Consider the following 22,599-nt stretch of genomic DNA (forward strand, 5'->3'; position numbering starts at 1 on the left):
ATTAAAAAGATAGGCAATCTATTTCTTGAGGATAGAGCCCATAGGTGGGAGAAGATTGAAACAGAGGGTCAGGACTACACACCACTGGCGCGATTTCACTTCTACAGAGTGTGGCATGCCATGCATTGCGAGAACTACTCGGCGAAGATATCCAGGAGCCCCCTGAATTGGGCGCTCTCTTTTTTCTTCTGAGTACTGCCTCTCCCAGAAAGAAGGTCTCCAATATTTATGATATGTCAATAGAAAACAGAAGGTCACAATTCACCAAAGCTAGACTAGAGTGGCAGAATGACTTGGGGGTGCCCTTAGTTGAAAGCACCTGGCGATACTGCTGCAAAGTAACTCAACAAATTTCGCTGAATTGGAGACACCGCCTCATTCACTTCAATTTTCTTAATAGAACTTATTATACTCTGGAGAGACTATATCAGTACAGCCTTAAAGAAACAACGAACTGGCTGAAGGGGTGAGAATCATGCATGCGGCCTGGTACTGCCAGGGTGTGGCAAAATTCTGGGGGTAGATTTTTTAAACTTAAAATGACATCACGAGCCTCTCGCTCAAGTCAGAGCCCCTCTTGGCTTTATTGGGATACACCAGTAAGCTGCAAAAAGATGTTAGACTGTTGATAGCAATGGGCCTGCTGCTGGCAAAGCACAGAGTCACTATACACTGGGCCCGTGGTCCGGGCCGGTCTGCTGCAGTCTGGTCCAAGGATATGCTATATTGCAACATGCAGTCAGAACTATATAACAAATTATTACCACCGCAGAGCTGTCCCAAAAGTCCCTGGGGCCTATATCAGCAATACTTGATTGGTAAAGAAAGGGGTGAAGCGGAAGGGTGTGACGTTGGATGATACTCGTTGACAATCACTGGAGGCATACAGGCTTCTTCATTGTCTATCTGCTGGGGGGCTTGGATGGTTGCATGAAGACATGAGCTTGTTGGACACTGTGGGGGAGATTTTCAAAAAAGGCGCGCAACAAGGAGAGAGCAGGAGAGCGCCATATTATCAGAGATATGGCCCTCTCCTCTCCCTTGTGCCAGCACTGATTTCCGCTGCCGTGCGCCATGAGCACACCTTAGCGCCGCAGAGCTAGGGTGTGTGCATGAGTGTAACATAGGTTTTGTACAGTAAGGGTAACCTTCCTGTTCAAAACACTATGCAAGGCACGATGCAAAGCTTTTCCCACTTTCAATACGTGCTGCAGAGTGCAGCATGCATGGAAAGTTGGAAAAGCAGGGAGAAATGAAAGTATTTCTACTGCTAGCGCCTCCTTTGAAGGGGCGTTAACCATGGTTACAAATCTTTGTAAATATGGTTTTGTGTCAAAAGGCATAGGTGGTTGTATGAAAACGCCCATGTACCACCCATGTCACACCCCCTCAGTGCCTAGTAATGCAAAGCAGTGCTTGGCGCTGCTATGCGCAATTTACATGGTACTTTCAAGCACAAAACTTGTTTTAGCAAAACACAAATTTGCGCTGGTTAGCGTCACTTTTGTGACGCTAAACCAGCGCAAAAGTTTAGAAAATCTGCCCATGTGTGCTGGTTAAGGTATTGATGACTATAAACTGGCAATGTCTCATCCCTGCGTATGCTTGAGTTATAGCTCTCCACTACTGATCTGAATACATAATGTACCCTGCTTATACTATTGTATATATGTGTTCTACTGCTCTTAAGTTATGGTGAGTCGGCCCACTGCACTGACCAGGCTATCTTATCAACAATGTTTTAGATGCATATACCTACTACTCCGTGCCACATACTTGTTAACATTGTACGCCCCATTAGGCCATGTATCGCTTATATGCCTGTTATGTAACGCTGCCCCCAATGTATACACTCTTGCCCTGAGATTTTATTTTGAACCTATAATGTATCCTGTGTTATGTTCTGATGTAAAATCACTTTTTTTTTTTAAATGTCAAAAAACATCTTCTGTATTCAGATTTCTTCAACCACACTGTAAACACGCAGCCAATGCATTTCCCGTTACAAAGGCTTCATGAGGGCACAATTTGCATGTAAACCAGTTCTGCACACAGTCGCAAGGCGCACAGAAAGACCAGCTGCTGTCATTTGTGGATTGAATACAAAAAGTACATCCCATTCAGGAGTTACGTAATTATCTCAGAGTCCAACAACGTAACGAACCGAGATCTCGTGGTCAATTTTCACAAGTTCAGTGTACTGCTATAGAAAAGTTGTCTCTCAAAATCTTCTATCAGGGTTAAGCATGGGCGGAAAATCCGTTTCGCTCGCGGATTTTGCGGATTTTCGGGAAATTCGCAATCCGCGAGATTCGCGAATCTCCCGCAAAATCCGCAAATCCGCGAGCAGCGGATTTTGCTCGCACTGCTCGCACTGTTCGCGTGAGTTCGCGGCTTCCCAGTACAACTTCGCGCCCCGCGAATAAGTGCAAAATTGCAGAAATACGATCTAATCAAAACTGAAACTACTTACCAGGTTCAAAAGTTCAGGCTCATCATTAGTAGCCATTTCCTGTAGTGCTTGCTGAGGGGCCCCTCCAGAGTTCAGTTGCCAGTTGCAACTATTATGTGACCCTGCTCTGAACCTCAGAATAGTTACACATATGCCACAAAGGTCCTGAATTACAGCTAAGGGAGATAAGCAGGAGCCAGGCTGGCAGTTCAAATCCATTAATCAGCCCCTAATTCATTATTGTCAGTTGGGGCAGGGCAGGTGTTGTAACTAATTTTGAAACAATGAAAGCACTTAGCAAGTGCAAAAGTTCACTAATCAGGAAGCACTAAGGAAGCAGGTGCCAGCTAAAAAAATATTCTGTGACACATTAATCAGCCCCAAATTAATTCAGGTCACTTGAGGCAGGGAAGGTGTGCTTGCGTTGCCACAATAATGTACACTGACTGGACAACCAGAGGGTGCTGTGATGAAACAGAGGGTGGCATGGGTGGGCCAGAGGGTGGCATGAGTAGTCAGAGAGTGGCAGTGGTGACAGAGAGTGGCAGTGATGAAGAAGAGTGTCCCAAACAGGCTGGACACGTAGAAACAACAAGTTCGCGAAACTTGCGACCCGACAGGTAAGTTCGCAATTTGCGACATTGTACAAAACCCTCGCGAACTGGCAGAAACCCGCGCAAACACAAAAAAAAAAAATCCGCAAATTCGCGAGAATTCGCGGATTTTGCGGATTGCGAGTTCGCAAATCCGCAAAATTCGCGAACGCGAGATTCGCAAAATTCGCCCATGCTTAATCAGGGTATGAAGGGGAAAGTTTAAATGAGGCCGAGCTTACAAAGATTGGGCCATCGCTCTAAGTACCTATTTAGGGCAAACATCCTACCTGGTGGTACTGAACTGAAAAGGTGAAGACAACAAGGACCCCCTGGGTAGTATATAGACTCCTAGGGCAGGGTAACAACTAGTGTGAGAAAAATCCCAGGACGTCTAATGTACACTGTGAACAATCGGGATGGGTCAGCAATCAAGCAGGAAAAATCAAACATATAACTATATCTATATAAAATATGTATCTTTAATAAGTATTTGTTTAAAAACAACATAGAATGTGTGACCACGAGGTCAACCCATATAATAAAGGTAAAAAACTGAACTGAAAAACATAAACATTTCCACCCACACCCTGTGAGAAAACTCCAAAGATGTCAGTGCTGTTGTCTTTTTGATTTTCAAAAACAAATTTCCATTTTGGGAGTTTGTTTGTGAGAAAAACAACAAACTTTCCTGGGTGGCCGCATGAAACTTAGGCGCATATTCACAAGGAGTTATCACTGCGTTAGCAGCACTTTTCTGCAGCCTGCATTGCAAACAGGGAAGTGCGCATGACTGCTTTGCGTGGCCTGAGTGGGCTGGCCAAACAGTCATTGCACACTTGAGTGGGCATGCCGATTCGCCCATGCTCTGCTATGTGTTTGGAGTAGTCCTACATACCCTCACACCCCCTGAGGAAACATAGCATGATTACATCAGTCAGTTATCCCTTGCTTTTCCCTTTTGAATCTGTTTTTGTGGCTTCTCTGAGCCCGCGCTTCCCACCGCTGCTGCCCCTGTGGCCCGCCCCCAGCCCTCCCCCATTCCCACCTCCCAGCTGATCGTTACTCACCCTCTCCTGTTAAATGGCAGTCTCTGTGCTGTCGCATGCAGGGGCGTGCCGCTGGCGCGTCTAAGGCAAGCCCGTCTGCGTCCTCCGCAACCCGACCGCGACCAGCGCCAGGAACCCTGGCTCTCGAGCCACCCACTGCTACAGCACAGCCACCCTCCACGCACTTAACCCCGGAAAACTCAGAGACTGCCAACAGGCCTCGCCAAACACGACCCACAGCCAGTTCTCCTGCCACCACTGCCGCCAGACCTTAACCACCACCCTGGCCTCCAACACAGCCGACGCCACCACCAGCTACACCCTAAGATGCATCCTCCTCAACATGTCCTCCATGCACAAACACGCTGCAGAAATCTGGAACTTACTTGCCTCTCTCTCGCCCAACATTCTCCTTCACACAGACCTGGACCAACGCCAACTCCGCCCCCGACATCAACAGCGCCATTCCAGACAGATACAAGATCCAGAGGGAGGACAATCCCAACCACCAGGCAGGGGGCCTCGCCATCGACCACAAGAGCACCCTCCGCCTCACCACCTCCAGCAAAACCTTCCCCTCTACCGAACACCTGCACCTCCAGATCCAGACCTGCCCCAACTTCACACTCTGAGGAACCCTCGTCTACAGACCCCCTGGCCACCCTTCACCACTACCATAACCGACTTCATCGCACCCCATGCCATCGCCTCAATGAACTACAAAGAACTACATACTCATTGGAGACCTGAAATTCCACCTCGACAACCCCCAGCTACCCCAACTTCACCATCCTTCGTGACTACCTTGCCAACATCGGACTTAAACAACTCATCACCACACGACCCATAGAGCAGGACACACCCTTGACCCCATCTTTGCGGCAGGAAACAGCGTCCACTTCAGCCACACAATGCAACCACCATGGACCGACCACCACTGCGTACACTTCGCCGTCGGCAAACCCAATGCACTGAAACAAGCCCCAGGCCTACCATGAAGGAACTGGAGCAAGGTTACCGACGAGCAACTCAACTCCACCCTCACCCAAGACAACCACACCTGGGCACCTGTTGCCAACGTAGCAGCCAGAGAACTCCACACTTGGATCTCCAACTGCGCAGACGAGCTTGCCCCGCTCCGCTCCGCAACCCCAACAAACAGCGCCCCAGGAATGCCGCCTGGTTCACCACCAATCTCCAAGAAGCAAGACACACCTGCAGACACCTGGAGAAGAACTGGACAAATACCAAGACACCTGAAATCTACACCACCTGCAAGGAAGCCATGACGCCAAATCAAAACCACCTAGAGGAACTTCATCAACAACAAAATCCTCGCCAACTCCACTGTAGTAAGGTGGATACCTGACTATGGTTACCCAAGATTTTTTGCCTAGTGTTTAGCTGGTTTTCGACTTAGTTGGCCTGGGATCCTGCTAATCAGGGCACCAGGCTATCTGCTCTCTCTGTAAAATGGACTCCATGTACCTTAGGTTCATCTCCAATTGGGTATTGGGTCACCTTATCAGCCCCTGTGCAGTGTACTATAGGTACCCAGGGCATAGGTGCATCCAAGACCTACCAGGGGCTGCAGCATATCTTTTGCCACCCCTGGCTGGCTATCCAAACTGACACAACTGACTTATCACTCAGCTGGTGCAAGGTGGTGTAATCACCCCTTGCTTAGATATAGTATACCTATATCTAAACCTATATCTGGACACATATACACCTACAGGTCACTCCTATGGCAGGCCTTAACAATCCTGGAGGCAGAGTGCTCGGTTTTATATGAGATGGTGCTCTAGCATGAGCTGAGCCTGTCTGCAGCTGTCGGGACCAACTCCCTTAGCTGTTCCGGGATATTGCCATACCATATACTATTAAGTGCATTATAATCCTCGCGGTTACTTGCTAACTTTGGTTTGGCTTTATCAAAACATGTCGTGTAAGGTGTCATACGCTTTGGAACACTACCCCCTCACCAGTCCTGGCGACGGGGTAGCATTCCACCCTTCTAGAGGGAGAATACATGTTACTTTCCTTAAACGCGGTTAAATCTAACCAGAGCCTCAGCATCACAAAATGGATGCTGCTGCCACAGACACGAGTCTGACCTCCTGCTGCTGACCAAAACTCCAGGAGGGGAGACCTGAACAATAGGTTTTCTGTCACAGGGAGGTGTTACACCACCCCAGACAGGAGATAGTGGATTGAGGCAGGGAGGGCTGAATGAAACTAGACACTGCCTGGGGCACACAAGGTGTCCCATGCAAAGTCCAGTTCAAACCGGTGCTGGGGCTCTCCAGCCCAAGCTCTGGCACAAAACTGGACAAAGGGAAAGGGGTGTAACCACCCCCTTCCTGGGTCCCACCCATAGGAGGGACCTAGCAGGTGATCCAGCCCCTTGATTTTGAATAAAGGTAGGAGCGGTGCCATTGCACTTCAGATCATCCTGACTGAAACTTTGAAACAAAACTCTGGACCCTTCGACATCCTACTCAACGTAGAAGAGTGAAGAATCTCCCTTGTGGTCAAGGAGTGGCCAGCCTGTGCAAGCAGGCACCATCAGCGCATCGAGACTTTCTTTGTTGTTGCTCCCGCCGGAGCTCGAGCGACAGAGACCCAGACATCCGACAGCCCGATCCACAGTCCCAGCAAAGCTGAGACCCATGGAGGCAACACGAGACGTGGGACCGGCCATCTTGAAAAGTCGATGAAGTGCTTCCTGTGCAGCTCCCGAGGCACCCTCGATGCTGTGCTTTGGGGTTTGAGAAGCCCCATCCCCGAGCAGCCTGTGCTCCAAAGATCACTCCTCCACACTCACCGAGTGCTGCGTGGGGCCCTTTTGCACTTTTCCTGCTCAACGCGTGGTCCGGTCAATTGCCCATTGGCTAGTGGCCTCTGAGACGATGAACCTACAATTTTGAACTGCTGGTCTGGTTTCTCCAGACTGGCCCTAGCTTCTCTGAAAAGGAGCCACCGATCTGACCTTCCCGGTCCGATCCAGAAGACATCTTTGAGTCCTGCGTGAGTTGCTTTTGCCAAGGCTTGGTGACTCCGATTTGAGAACCGACACCGCTGACAGCAAGAGCCTTTGTGAAACAGCTCGTGTTCACCAGCTGGACATCCTCGATCCTTCCTGGTCTACGTGGCAGCGGAGACAAACTACTCGACAGCTTCTGATCGCAACCCGACATTGCCTGGTTCTGTCCTGGTACCATCCTGGTCACTGGCTAGTGACCCAGACTCTGTCCCCTCTGCTTTCAGGTCCTCTACATCTTCGATCCACCCTTGGATCCAACCGGACTCTTATCTCCTGGCCGCCTGCAGCATCTTTTCCTCCAGGCTCCATAGAACTTCACGAAGAAACCCGACGCACTTTGGCACCTATGCACCCGCTTCCTGTGGGTGAGGTAACGAGGGTACTAGGGTCCCCTGTAGTGATTTACATCCCTAGTATCCTAGTATCAAGTGGCTCAGTTCTAGTCCAGTCGGAAGTCTCCTAAACCTATCACTTCTGATTTTTATGCACCATTGACTTGTATGGTAAATGCGGTTGCCTATAGACACTGCACCCACATCCTGTGGGCCTCCTATGTCCTAACCTTTGTTAGTCCAGTGTAGACCCAGCGATTCCCAAGGACCTAGGCCTTACCATTGTTTGTGACGTGGTACTTATACCATTTTTTTAATATATGGTTTGAGTGGCCACCTGGCCTATCCATAATTGTGCAGCTTATTGTATGTTATATTGAGTTCTTTGTTTAACGCTTGTGCTTCTGTGCTCATAAAGAGTATAGGGGATTATTCTAGAAATAAATACATATAGCTACACCTAGGATAGCTGGTCTATAAGGTTGACTTACAACCAATCACCATAAGGGTCGTTTGGACTGGTGCAAGGTGCTCACTAGAATAGTGATCATCATATACCAGGCCATCTTCTCACATCCACCAACTCCAAGCAACTTTTCAATGTCATTCAGGAATTCACCAACCCTTTCAGCAAAGCTACAGACATCCCCCTGTCCCAAGACCTCTGCGATAAGCTTGGAACCTACTTCCACCTCAAGATCAAAAACCGATATGCCAACTTCACGACCATCCACTAGACACCACAGCCGGCCCCCCGCCCCCCAGACACACCAGCCAGCCCACAATCTCCACCTTTACGCCGGTCACAGCCGAATACAGCGCCTCAACCATGAAAGGCATCCACTCGGGGGACCCCACCGACCCATGCCCTCCTCACATATACCACAGAGCCTGTGCCTCCATCGCACCCAAACTACAACGCAACATCTACACCACCTTCAAAACAGATCCCTACCCAGATGACTGGAAGTGCGCAGATGTCACACCCCTGCCTAAAAAGCCCACAGCTGACCCCACCGACCTCAAGAATTACTGGCCCATCTCACTCCTCCCCTTCGCGGCCAAAGTTGCAGAGAAAACAGTCAATAGGGCACTGACACAATTCATCGAAGACAACGCCATCCTCGACCCATCCTAATCCGGATTCCGAAGCAACAACAGCACCAAGACCGTCCTACTCTGAGCCAAAGACGACATCCGCACCCTCCTGGACCAAGGCCACTCCGCAGGCCTCATCCTACTCGACCTTTCAGCGGCCTTCGACGCCGTCTCCCACCGCACACTAGTTGCCAGACTACATGACAGCGGCATACAAGGAGCAGCGCTAGACTGGATCGGATCATTACTCACGGAAGAAGCCAAAGGATAAGACTGCCCCCCTTCCTCTCCGATCCCACGTAAATCACCTGACAGGTCCCACAGAGGTCATTTCTGAGCCCGACCCGCTTCAACATCTACATGTCCATCCTTGCCGCCATCGTCCGACAACATGGCCTCAATATAGTATCCTACGCTGATGACACCCAATTCATCCTCTCCCTCACCAAAGACCGCACCACAGACAGACTCAACTTCCAGCTGCCTGAAACTCAACGCCAAGAAGACAGAAGTCCTCGTCCTTGGAACCACCCCTTCAGCATGGGACACACCTGGTGGCCAACCACCCTTGGAAGCCCACCTACCCCCTCAGACCACGCCAAAAACCTTGGCATCGTACTCAACTCACCCCTAACTATCAACCGACAGGTCAACACCGTCAACTCCAGCTGCTTCAACACCCTCCGCATCCTCCGCAAGACCTTCAAATGGATTCCCCCAGAGTCAAGGAAGACAGTCACCCATGCACTCATCACCAGCAGACTAGACTATGGAAACTCACTCTACTCCAGCATTAACAAGTCCCTACTCCGCAAACTCCAGACATTATAGAACAACACCGCCAGACTCGTCCTTGTCATACCCCGGCATGAACACATCAGCCAACTCCTATGAAGACTCCACTGGCTCCCCATGGAGAAAAGAGTCACCTTCTAAATCCTCACTCACGCCTACAAATGCCTACACAACAACTGACCCAAATACCTCAACGACAGAATCAACTTCCATATACCCAAAAGAAACCTCTGATCTTCCAACTTCACACTGGCTATAACCCTGTGCATTTACAGAGCCAGAGCAGGCGGAAGATCCTTCTCCTACATTGCAGCCAAGACCTGGAACGAGCTACTGGCACACATAAGACACGCCCCCTCCCTGAACACCTTCAGGAAGACCCTCAAGACCTGGCTCTTCGGCTAACAGATCTGCGGACCCCCCCCCCCCTGCCGTGAGACCCTCACGGATGAGTAGCACTCTTACAATTCCCATGATTGATTGATTGATCGATTGAATTATCTTGATGTGATGATTGATCCTCTTCTGCACTGCTTGAGGCAGTGGGGCAACACTCTTCCGCCATTGCCGAAGTCCCGCCACTGTGGGTGCGTTATCTAGGTGTGAAAGGCCTGAGCGACTCGCCCCCCGGCCCTCCTGCGCTATGCGTCCCACCTTCTCCTTACCTGGACATTGACACTGTGGCGCAATCCACTGCACTCTCTCCAAATCTGTGATTCAGCCAGCAGGAGCCTAAGCCAGGTGTGATTTCACTAGGCTGGGTAGAGCAGTCGACGCCTAGGCCGCTGGTGGACCTCCCGATGCAGTTGATGCAGCAGGGCCCAATTAGGAGTGAAGTTGCAGCGCTCACGCCACACAAGTTCGGCGTAGCATAGGGGCCTCACCCTCCACAGTGTACGGCCAGTCCAACATCATCGGACCTGTGATGCAGGGAGACGGCACACAGCATTGGTGATCCCCTTTGTGCACCCCGGTGTAGTGGTGGATCGTAGTAGGCGATGCAGCCCTCACTACGTTGGTGTGCCAGAGTGCCTCTACCATTAACAGCTCCAAGGGTCGCAAGGCGGTCTTTTCACATAGGTCAGCAATGTTTCTCCATGCGACCTGACAGACTTCACCACCATGTTTGGGCGATTGTCGTGCCTCAATGTCTACCGCCACAGCCCGCTAATGGGCCTATCGCTAGGTATCGCCCACTAACGCCGGATTTCCTATTGCCATCGCACTGATGTTAGCGGCAGTTTTCACCGCCATTCCTTGATAGTATCGCCATGTAGCGACGGCTTGTTAATACACCGCTAACATGGCAATCATTTTCAGAGTTAGGCGGGAATAAAAAAACTGCAGCTAACCGGCGTTTGTGATAGGTATCGCCGGTCCTTGTAAATATGTCCCTTAGTAATTGTTCACCAAAGCTCCAATGTCTTCAGCAGAGCCTCTGTGGCAGCAACTTTTCAGAAGGCACAGAGGTCCCCAAAAGGCAGGCAGACATCTTTGACTATGGCAGATGGTCATCCACCAGGGTGGATGACGTTATAACAACCCCCATCCTGGCCGGATGGTGCGGACCACCCTCCAAGCTTTGAGTAAGTCTCTATATCATTACTCACTGAATAGCAACATTTGGTTGGAAGTAGTAAAATGTTGCTAAGACATACATCCTGAACTAAAAATACTAGTGTTCATATAGTGGGCAGTATTGAAGACTTTTTTTCACTCATTTGCGCGTAGGATCTTTTCTGCTCTTGTTCAGATTAGGGTTCTACACTAATTGTTTGTTGTTCTTCTGGCAAGACTCCACAAATTGCCATCAAATGTTTTCTACAACTCGGAAACCAAAAAAAGTGCGCTAAACGGGCATTGTCCCGCTTGCTAGACTGGATCTGTAGTAGGAAATGTTAGAGCAAGAGCATAATATGGCCAAATAATGTCATTTGAACACTGCTACTGTGCTCCCTTCAGAGCTGCTTGCCACTGCCTTTGGAGGTATCCGAGAATATCTGCGACTCTGGGCAATAGCTTGCTTAATCTCCACTATGGCCCCTCGCGGCAGGATGCCTGGCTTTCACCTTGTGGATACCCTGCCGGGGTTATCTCACAGGGGAATACCAGGACGGGTTCCTAAGGCAAGCGCCTTGATGCCTTCGGGTGATACGTGCGCTATATAAATCGCAATACATACATACATACATATTGCAGCGTTTACTGCGAACTTCTGTTTTGAATTTTGCCCAGCTTGAAAATTAGTTCCGCTGCAAAATAATGCTGGTAGATCTCTGAGACCCTATTTTCGTTTGGGTTAGGGCCACCATCCTGGATAATGTCATTTATTACCAAATCCTTGGGATCCTTATAACTAAAATCTGAAAAAAACAGTAGTACAATGTTTTTGCACATGACTGCTAAGCCTGCCTGCCTTGGATCTAGTGGAATTCATATCTAGTTAAATGGAAGTTTCAGGTGAGGCTAGCTAATATGTTGCTTTGAGTGCAGCATGTGCTGCGCCTGTTTAATTGGGGTCCATGGTGACGCGCAAGGTCGCCACATCACAGATGTCATCACGTGAGTCCAATCACATAAAAAGATGCAAGGAGCAGACGAAAGGTGCCAGGCTGCGTGGCTACTACGGCCTGCCCCGTCTTCTGGCCGGTGTGTGCAGCCAGCCACCTCCAGGGCGCAGCTGTATTATGTGATGAGCTGCATCTGGATCCAGCTAGCGGTCTGAAAGATGCTATTTCATGGCAAGGCATCAAAGCGCTATGGCTGTCTGAAAGACGCTGTGGATGGCCAGGGTGCTAGGCAACAATCTGGCCTCTCTGTGCAGATACATTCAAAGGTGCAGCTGTAGCCTTTGGCGCGTGTCTGACCCACGCGATGCACTTACTGACACTTTAAGAGTGGTCTATGGATCCAAATAGCAAGCTGAGAGATGCTATGGCTTGGCCCAGCTTCTATGCGCTACGGCGGTCTGAAAGGTGATGGCATGGCGAGGTGAAGGAAATAGGCTATACTTGCAGGCTGTCTGGGCACCAGCAGCAAGGAACGCAAAACAACTGTTGGTGGCAAAGTGTCACCTGCACACTGGACGGCAAACCTCTTTAGACTCGCTCTGCCACAATGTTTGATTCTCCAGGCTCGAGTGAGGGATAGTTGGCGGGCGCGGGTCTAATGAAGCGCAGCGCTGTACAAAGCTGACTTGACACATTATGCACCCTGTTTACCCGCCTCTCGAGTAGAGACTGTTCTGTGCTCTGAAAGTTAGTTCAGCAGATTTCCTGTTCTGATACAGTGGCGGCCATCGTGCCGCCAGCCTGCTCCGCGTCCCCAATTGTTTGATGGGATTACATTAATATCTGCCTCGCAGGGCGTCTGGTAACTTCCCACCCCTCTTTCCACTACTGACCAGGTCTGGTGCTTGGCTGCAAAATACAAAGGGCCCGATTCACAAAGGTGAAGTGAGACGAAAGTCTAACTTTACGACTTTTGGTATTCACAACCATAAATAAAGTTAGACTTTCGTCTCACTTTACCTTTGTGAATCTGTGCACCCTATCCGGGATACCTCAGTGGATAAGTGCTGAGGATATATATATATATATATATATATATATATATATATATATATATATATATATATATATATATATATATATATATATATATATATATATATATATATATATATATATATATATATATATATATATATATATACACCAAACGCTCACTTCCATCAAAATGTGCCCGACACACCAGGAAAATTCAAAACTGGATTTATTTCAGAGGGTCTCAGCAGCGCGTGGTTGCAGGTAATTAGAAACGCTGTGGCAGACGCATTTCAGCATTGGCTTTCTTCAGTGCCTCGTTTCTTTTGCAGATCTCACACCACGGGCTTTGCATCTTAACAGAATGGTTCCTTAGCCACTCCCACGGCGAGATTGTTATCAGGTGCACTGCGGGTTCTCGCGCTGGCCTGGGTCCCGTTGCATTCTGGTGAATGTAGTGCAATCTGGTAACCCATACTGTGAAGGGTATTACCAAACACCCAGTGGCATTATCACAGCTCCTTTCACCTTCGGCTTCGGGTCCCAGGAGAACAGTTTGTAGCTTGAAGCCAGTTGTTTTCCCCAGTAAGCAAATTACATCGCTCTCTCCCCAAAATCGACGACGACGCACAGTGGCTTTGTCTCCGCTTGGGGCGGGGGTGACACGCATGTACCTTCTAAGTACGTATATATTTTAATTCAGATTTACATAGCGCCATCTCGACCCGAGGCGCTTTACATGAGCATAGGTTACGTTCCACAAAGACAAGTCCTAGAATCACAAAATATGGACGCGACCCCGAGGACCAAACCTCGACTTCCAGCACCAAAGTCGGCAGTCTAGCCGCCAGACCACATCCTCAATACTATGCAAGAGCAGGGTGCACACTCAAAGTCAGCGGTGCTTGTCACTCTAAAAATGTATTTGAAAAGCAGCAAAAGGAGCATTTTGTCCCACATTTAGCTACGTGTTTTAGTCACTTTTGTTAGGAGAAGGAACGCGATTACAGCCAGACCTACTTGGCCACGATGTTCCAATAATGTGCTGGATTTAGTGGAGGGTTTTTGTAGCACACATGCAGGGACGTTTGCTGTGGGTACATTTCTCAAAAGCAAACTATTTGTAAATTTCAGTAAGCTATACAAACACTCCAATCCGCAGACGGGGGTTTGGCAAAACAGATAACGTTACGTGTGTCAATGCGCATCTGACACTTTCAATAAGAAGAGACACAAAATCCATAGGGAAGTTCCAACATTTCAAAAATCGGCAGAACATTTATAAAATGTCCAAAATCTTTGATGAACTAACAAATCTGCAAGAAGATTTTTTTTAAACCTGCGTTTTCTACATTAAAATCTGCACCATAGACTTGGCCTATTACTACTTAAAAGTTCTACAGGCCACCTTGTTGCACTGTGATCATCTGAAATATGTCCATGAGGGTTGTACAAAGCTCACCTGCAGACAGGGGCGGCCTTAGGCATGTGCAAGCTGTGCACCTGCACAGGGCCACTAAATCCCAGGGGCCACCACGCCAATATATATCCTTAATATAATAATCCTCTGAGGATGGATACATATTTGCGTGGCGGCCCCTGGCAGGGATTTGGCGGCCTCTGGCTCTGTTCCACTTCCAAACACCCTGACACCCCTCTTCACTGGCCTCGATGCTCCGCCCCGCCCGGACCCCCTCTTCCCGGGCCCCCTACCTATGCTCCCTGCCCAGGGCCGCCATGAGCCTAGAGCCGCCCCTGCTGCAGACACTCAACAGCATCTAGTAATCCTCCATCAAGAAATCAAGCAGGATAAACTACTCAACCTAGATGTCTATTGGCAAGAGCCCCACATAACAGCCCCATGAGATCCTCCCAGAATGCTATACCACAGAGTGCACAACAGAAAATATTCCTTGGCAGCAGGAATTCTGGAACTGCAATGCAGATCGTTCTGTGGCCAGGGCTAAGATGCTAGAACTTCATGTCAGCAATAAGATACCAAACTTAGAGACTTATGAGACCAATGTTTCCGAGCTGTTGATCAATGGATGCTCAATAACCAACTTACACATTAAGAACAAAGGCCATGACATGCAGGCTTTGGAAGAACTACCACTTTGGACAAATGTGGCACTAGAAAAGGAGCAAGGCCAACAGCATGTGGGAAACCTGGAAATTATCATGGAATCCATCCTGCCTATGGTTCCCAGTCCACAAGAAGCACCTCTGACATCATGTGTACCTTAAGGCGAAATTCCAATTCTTCCCATGAAAAAGTCCTGCAGAAGCTCCAGGTGACCACCTCCATTGTGACATCATGTTTTGACTATACAAATAGCCTTTACCTGGATCTCAATTTCATTACTGTATCAACTACAAAGAATGCAGAACACACCAGCGAGGCAACTAATAGACCTTCATGTAGGAGACCATATGTCACCGACTCCAGAAACAGACTCTCAACCTTCATCACATATATGGCCGTTATTAGCAAATGCCCAGCATTTAAAACCCATGCAGAACTTCGTAAAATATTCACAGAAGACAACACTCCTGTGGCACAGCAGCGGATGAGCTCTCCTGATAAGAAGGAATGAAATGGTGGGATAGCCATCTGTAAACACGCTGGTAAACTCTGAAACTCTCTTTCATGAAGATAAGAATCATGAAAAACACCTGTAATTCAGGAAGGCTGTGAAGACCTGCTATTGTCAAAATAATAGATAAAACCCAACCACCACAGGAGAACAGAAAAAAGAACCCATGATCTCAACGGTGCTGTACAGGTGGACTCAGCAGGACCTACATTATAGCCACTCTAGTTCATGAAGCCCTTAGTGACTTTTAGGTGTGACCCAGCCCTTGCCAACAATAAACAAGCTTCACCAAAGCAAATGTAAAGATATTCGCAGTAGAGAAGACTACGCACCAGCATATCATCAGAATGAAACCTGCCTGCCTTTAAAAGAAAAACTTGGTGAGGCTGTTTACAAGCAACTGAGCTACCAAGCTATTTTGTGACAAAAAGAACCATCAAAGACACACCTGTAAGGAAGACACATTTATATAAACACGCTGGTTGCACACCTGAAGCCAACGTTTATTTCAAACATGTTGCTATAAACAAGGACACTGTCACAAGATGTAATCAGTTGTGCTTGTCACGAGGCACAACTATGTTTCAGGTCTGCAAGCTTGTCCTTTCTACTTTGGCCGGATCATATTGCATCTACATCTCCATGTCAGCGGTAGCTAAGGCAGCAGGGAGCATGGGCGCAGAACAGCTCGTCGTGTGGACATCCCAAGACCTCACGACATTGTGTATTGAGAAGGTGTGTTGCTGGCCACCTCTCCCAGCATGTAGCTGGGTGTCGTCGTAGCCTGGACTGTGATGATGGTTCTGGATCACAGTCTTTCAGAGGGGTGTCCTGCATTAAGGTGGAAGCATTAATCAGAATGGGCTATGATAGAGCAGCAAAATTCACTAGTGGGCAAATCATCTCAAACGTGGCCTTCTTCTTCACGTTTAACCAATGCCATGATTCTGAGGAAAGAGGCGTGGTCAAGCCCATGGGCCACCCCTCCTAAGATGGGGGGTTTTCCAGAGGGCACTGTTAGAGGTTCTCAATCGAAAATTAAGCAGAAATCTTTTCTCTGATTTAGTTTCTATTTGACACACACAAATGAGGCAAAACAAGTGGTAGAATATAAAGGAGGCAATCACTAGATGATGCATTAGTTCTCTATTTTTCAACACACTTATCACCCATTTGTTTCTGTCCATAATGCTTGCTCTCGCAACTGGATTCCATTTGGACTCCTATTGTGACTCTGGCCTGGCTCTGCTCTTTTATTGATGTGAGATAGAGATTAATGCAAGGCTTATCTACTGCAACATAAATTTCTATCTTCAATCAAGCACAATCAGATTTCCAAAAAGGTTTTTTACCACAGGATGTTTTTTTCCTCCAAACTGGGACCCTTTGAAGGAGACACCTGACATCTTTCACTTGTATTATAAGGTGCAGGTTGAACCGTGGCTAATGGGAAGAGCCATTCTTTCCTTTACTGTGTCCAGTCCAACTGGAAATGTTTTTTTTTCTGATTTTATCTTTTCCTTCTTGCTGTCCACTTCTTTTTTGGTGATCTGGGTGATTCTTTTATTTTTTCTGGCACTAACTTTGTGCTACCCTGTTATCACGGGTAGCAGAGAGGTTGAAATGTAGCATCAAAAGGCCTCACAAAACACAAAAAAATCCATGGGTCTAATGGGTCAAGACAACCCTAGAAAAACTAGACCTAAGTCTTAATGATCTCATAGTCAGAGGACCAACAGGGAAGAGAGGTGATATTTTTAAAGAAAAATCATAAAAGGAGGACGGATTCCCATCACTCACCAAGGTGACATGCTTCATCATTTGGGATCTCCTCCTAGTTACACATTAATGTAACTAAGGGCTGCGACCTTCTATCAGAATGGAGCTTGCAGATGTTTTTGAATATGATCTATGGGATGGAGCTCTACAGTATCCAACAAATGTGAAAGAAGTTTTGGAGTGATGGGCGCAGTGCAAACAAGGAGGTGAAAGTGCAATTAAAATTGGATGTCACAAGAAAAAAGTTTAATGAGTATCTTCTGATATCCACACTAAAAACAGTGCAAAAACAGTTTTAACAAAATAACTGCAAGAATGTCAAAGCTGGGTCTACATGTTTCAGCCAACTGGATTATAGATAATCCAAGGCCTTCCTCAGGACCACTGTATATTCTATTGCTACTGCGTAGTGAAAAAACAAACAATTAGAGTCTATGCAAAACAAGGTTGAAACCAATACAACCAAGTAACCTGAATTTCAGGCATGAAATTCTTCTGTAAATCCCCAGATGCTGATGGCACCTGCAAAGTAAATGTCTATGAGAAAACTCACAACTCAGTACTAGTGTAAAAATTAATAAATCACTGTGAACGTGGTACACATGTTGTCATCGTTTCTTATGTATACAACTACTGTTTGGTTACATATTTATAGCATACTATGCTCACCCGTGATTCACGAGGAAGGGACCTCACCTCCCCTGGCGACTGCTCAGGAATAGAGGCCCTCTCTATGAATAAAAAGGAAAAAGCTTACAATTAAAGGCAGACGGAGAGCCTCTCTTAGTGTCTGGCAATCAAATCCTACAATATCCTACGACCTGTGTTAGTGCGGCTCTGTCTCAAACAGCAAAATGGCCAAGGAATATGAATAGTAAAAAATACGATTACAAAGATCTACAAGCATGTTGTATACATAAGGAACAATGACAACATGTGTACCACGTTCACAGTGATTTATTAATTTTTACACTAGATCTGAGTTGTGAGTTTTCTCCTAGACATTTTCTTTTCATGTGCCATCAGCATCCGGGGATTTGCGGAGGGTTTCCATGCCTGAAATTCAGGTTGCTTGGTTGCATTGGTTCCAACCTTGTTTTGCATAGACACTATTTGTTTGTTTTTTCACTACGCAGTAGCACAGAGGTCTTCAAACTTTTGGATGCCGAAACCCCCCTGTCAACATTTTCAGGCATAAGGACCCCCTCCTGACAAAAATTTCTAAACCCTGTGTGGGTGACATGAGTACCCAAATGACTGCACGGTGAGCGATGAAACCGTATGAGAGTAGGGTAAAAGGAGGGATTGCAGGGTGAGTTAGGTGACCATATGAATTTGGGTTTGGCTGTAAGTGCAGAGTGGGGCGCATTAATGCATGGTTAGTGATGGCCTTGTTTGAGTGTTAATGTTAATGTTAATGTTAAGAGACATTTATTTAGCGCACTGTCACCATGAGTTTCCTGGTGCTGTGAGTGAGCTACAGATTGAGCAGTGAGGGGGGGACAGGTGAGTGAAGTGTCACATGAGTGCAGGGTGAGTAGTTGCTCATGTGACTGCAGGGTGAGGTACAGGATGAACAACACCAGCGCATTGTGAGTGCATTGTGATCACTTGGAGTGCGGGGTGAGCGGGTGAATGCTGTGAGTGCATGGTGATCAGTGTGATTGCAGGGTGAGTGGGTGATCAGTGTGAGTGCATTGTGATCACTTTGAGTGCAGGGTGAGCGGGTGATCGGTGTGAGTGCATGGTGATCAGTGGGAGTGCATGGTGATCAGTGTGAGTGCAGGGTGAGCAGGTGAATGGTGTGAGTACATGGTGATCAGTGTGAGTGCACTGTGATTGCTGTGAGTGCATTGTGATTGCTGTGAGTGCATGGTGATCAGTGTGAGTGCCCGGTGATCAGTGTGAATGCATGGTGATCAGTGTGAGTGCATTGTGATTAGTGTGAGTGCATTGTGATTAGTGTGAGTGCATTGTGATCAGTGTGAGAGCATTGTGATCACTGTGAGTGCATTGTGATCACTATTAGTGCATGATGATCAGTGTGAGTGCAGGGCGAGCGTGAAAGTGAAGGCGAGAATGAGGAGTGAGTTGTCTGAATGCAGGGTGCATTCCCAGAAACTTGAAGCGTAGGGTTTCAGATATAAGTTAAACTATTGCTATAATGGCATTAATCAGGGATCGAGGGTGGAGGAAATAAATAATGTGCTGATACAGCTCATTATTTTGATGGCCCAGAAATAAGCAGTCACCTAAAGCTGTATTTTTAGCACTTATCTGTGAATACTTAAAGCAGCAAATATAAATAGAAAGCACTTTTAATTGTGTTCTAGGGCTGCCTCAATGATCCATGACTGACAATGAAAGAGAACAAAGACAGAAAAGTCACATAGCTAATTAATACCTACTTTTTTATTTATAACTCTATTTAGTGTCAAGAGCAGGTCTCTGCGGGCTCTTTAAACAACGGCCGGCAGGCATTTTTCTTTTGGCTACCCAACTTTATATTTCTTTTCATTAAATGCATTCTCACACTACAGCAGTAAGTGTAAAAATACAAATGTAAGGAATAGGCAGAGTGGGGGCCCAGGGGGTACTGGACCCATTAAACAAGCATTTGCAATGCAATAGGTCTCGCATTATAAAAGTTTGAGCTATTGGTCTTGTAAATGAATTTTTTTTAATTAAATGTTGGTTTTGAAAATAGCTAAATTAACAGCTTTGTCATTTACAATGCCAATAGTTATAACGTTCGCAAATGTGACACCTATAGCATTTGTAATGCAACATGTTTTGTATTTACGTGACTTAGATGTATTGATATTACAAATAACAATGGCTTTTAATTTTTTTTAATAATTAATACTTAAATAAAAGTGATTGTAATTTATAATGGCAATAGCTTAAACTTTTGTAAATAACTTTTGTGAAGAATATGTTCAGTGTATTTTATTGTGATGAAAATCCAAGAACAGAAGTGAAATATTAACATCTTTTTGTGACATTTGTAATAAAGCTTGAAGCATTGATAGAACATATTTCAACCAGTTGTTGTTGAATGGTTGCACAGATTGATGCTGTGAAGGCGCGGAGTAATGTTGTGGTGGCGCTGAGTGATGCTGTGGTGGTGCTGAGTGATGCTGGGGTTGCGCTGAGTGGTGCTGTGGTGGTGCTGAGTGATGCTGTGGTGGTGCTGAGTGATGCTGTGATGGTGCTGTGGTGGTGCTGAGTGATGCTGTGGTGGTGCTGAGTGGTGCTGTGGTGGTGCTGAGTGGTGCTGTGGTGGTGCTGAGTGATGCTGTGATGGTGCTGAGTGGTGCAGTGGTGGTGCTGAGTGGTGCTGTGGTGGTGTTGAGTGGTGCTGCTGAGTGGTGCTGTGGTGGTGCTGAGTGATGCTGGGGTGGCGCTGAGTGATGCTGGGGTAGCGCTGGGTGGTGCTGTGGTGGTGCCGAGTGGTGCTGTGGTGGTGCTGATTGATGCTGGGGTGGCGCTGAGTGATGCTGGGGTGGTGCTGAGTGATGCTGTGGTGGTGCTGAGTGGTGCTGTGGTGGTGCTGAGTAGTGCTGTGGTGGTGCTGAGTGGTGCTGCTGAGTGGTGCTGTGGTGGTGCTGAGTGATGCTGGGGTGGCGCTGAGTGATGCTGGGGTAGCGCTGGGTGGTGCTGTGGTGGTGCCGAGTGGTGCTGTGGTGGTGCTGATTGATGCTGGGGTGGCGCTGAGTGATGCTGGGGTGGTGCTGAGTGGTGCTGTGGTGGTGCTGAGTGATGCTGTGGTGGTGCTGAGTGATGCTGTGGTGGTGCTGAGTGGTGCTGTGGTGATGCTGAGTGGTGCTGTGGTGGTGCTGAGTGATACTGTGGTGGTGCTGAGTGGTGCTGTGGTGGTGCTGTGGTGGTGCTGAGTGGTGCTGTGGTGGTGCTGAGTGGTGCTGAGTGGTGCTGCTGAGTGGTGCTGTGATGGTGCTGAGTGATGCTGGGGTGGCGCTGAGTGATGCTGGGGTAGCGCTGGGTGGTGCTGTGGTGGTGCCGAGTGGTGCTGTGGTGGTGCTGATTGATGCTGGGGTGGCGCTGAGTGATGCTGGGGTGGTGCTGAGTGGTGCTGTAGTGGTGCTGAGTGATGCTGTGGTGGTGCTGAGTGATGCTGTGGTGGTGCTGAGTGGTGCTGTGGTGATGCTGAGTGGTGCTGTGGTGGTGCTGAGTGATACTGTGGTGGTGCTGAGTGGTGCTGTGGTGGTGCTGTGGTGGTGCTGAGTGGTGCTGTGGTGGTGCTGAGTGGTGCTGTGGTGGTGCTGAGTGATAATGTGGTGGTGCTGAGTGATAATGTGGTGGTGCTGAGTGATGCTGGGGTAGCGCTGAGTGGTGCTGTGGTGATGCTGAGTGATGCTGGGGTGGCGCTGAGTGATGCTGTGGTGGCGCTGAGTGATGCTGTGGTGGTGCTGAGTGGTGCTGTTGTGGTGCTAAATGGTGCTGTGGTCGTGCTGAGTGATGCTGGAGGTGGCGCTGAGTGATGCTGTGGTGGTGCTGAGTGGTGCTGTGGTGGTGCTGAGTGATGCTGTGGTGGTGCTGAGTGATGCTGGGGTGGTGCTGAGTGATGCTGTGGTTGTGCTGAGTGGTGCTGGGGTGGCACTGAGTGATGCTGGGGTGGCACTGAGTGATGCTGTGGTGGTACTGAGTGATGCTGTGGTGGCGCTGAGTGATAATGTGGTGGTGCTGAGTGATAATGTGGTGGTGCTGAGTGATAATGTGGTGGTTCTGAGTGATGCTGGGGTAGCGCTGAGTGATGATGTGGTGATGCAGAGGGCAGAAAGGCACAAAAACAAGGGAAAAAAACAAGTTTAACAGAGGGCAGATGGGCACAAAAAACGAGTCTAACAGGGGGCGGAAAGGCACAAAAAACGAAGGGCAGAAAGGCACAAAAACCGAGTCTAACAGAGGGCACAAAGGCACAACAAGATTGACAAGCAACAGGTCGAAATGGAAGCAAGTAAATGATAGTGGCAATACAATGAAGCAATGACCAGGCTATACGCACAGGTAAGCTCTCAAAAAGCACAAAATGGTAGGCGCAACCTTAAGAGGAAGGAAAGACTGCACAAGCTAACAAACAAAAAGCAAAGTAAGGGTAACAAAGCCAGCCAATGGCAAGTGGTGGGTGGGTTCTAAGCCCACTGTAAGCTGACAACGTTACTGCTCATAAACAAAGCTTAAGCGGTCTGGTAAACGAGTCCTACAACAGGGCAATAAGTCTTAGTTATGGGTAGACCACTAGGTGTTGAGCACCCATAACACTCCAGGCTAAAAGTCGAGGGGGATCACTGA

The sequence above is a fragment of the Lissotriton vulgaris genome, chromosome 9 (assembly GCF_964263255.1).
Source record: "Lissotriton vulgaris chromosome 9, aLisVul1.2, whole genome shotgun sequence".
Taxonomy (NCBI): Eukaryota; Metazoa; Chordata; class Amphibia; order Caudata; family Salamandridae; genus Lissotriton; species Lissotriton vulgaris.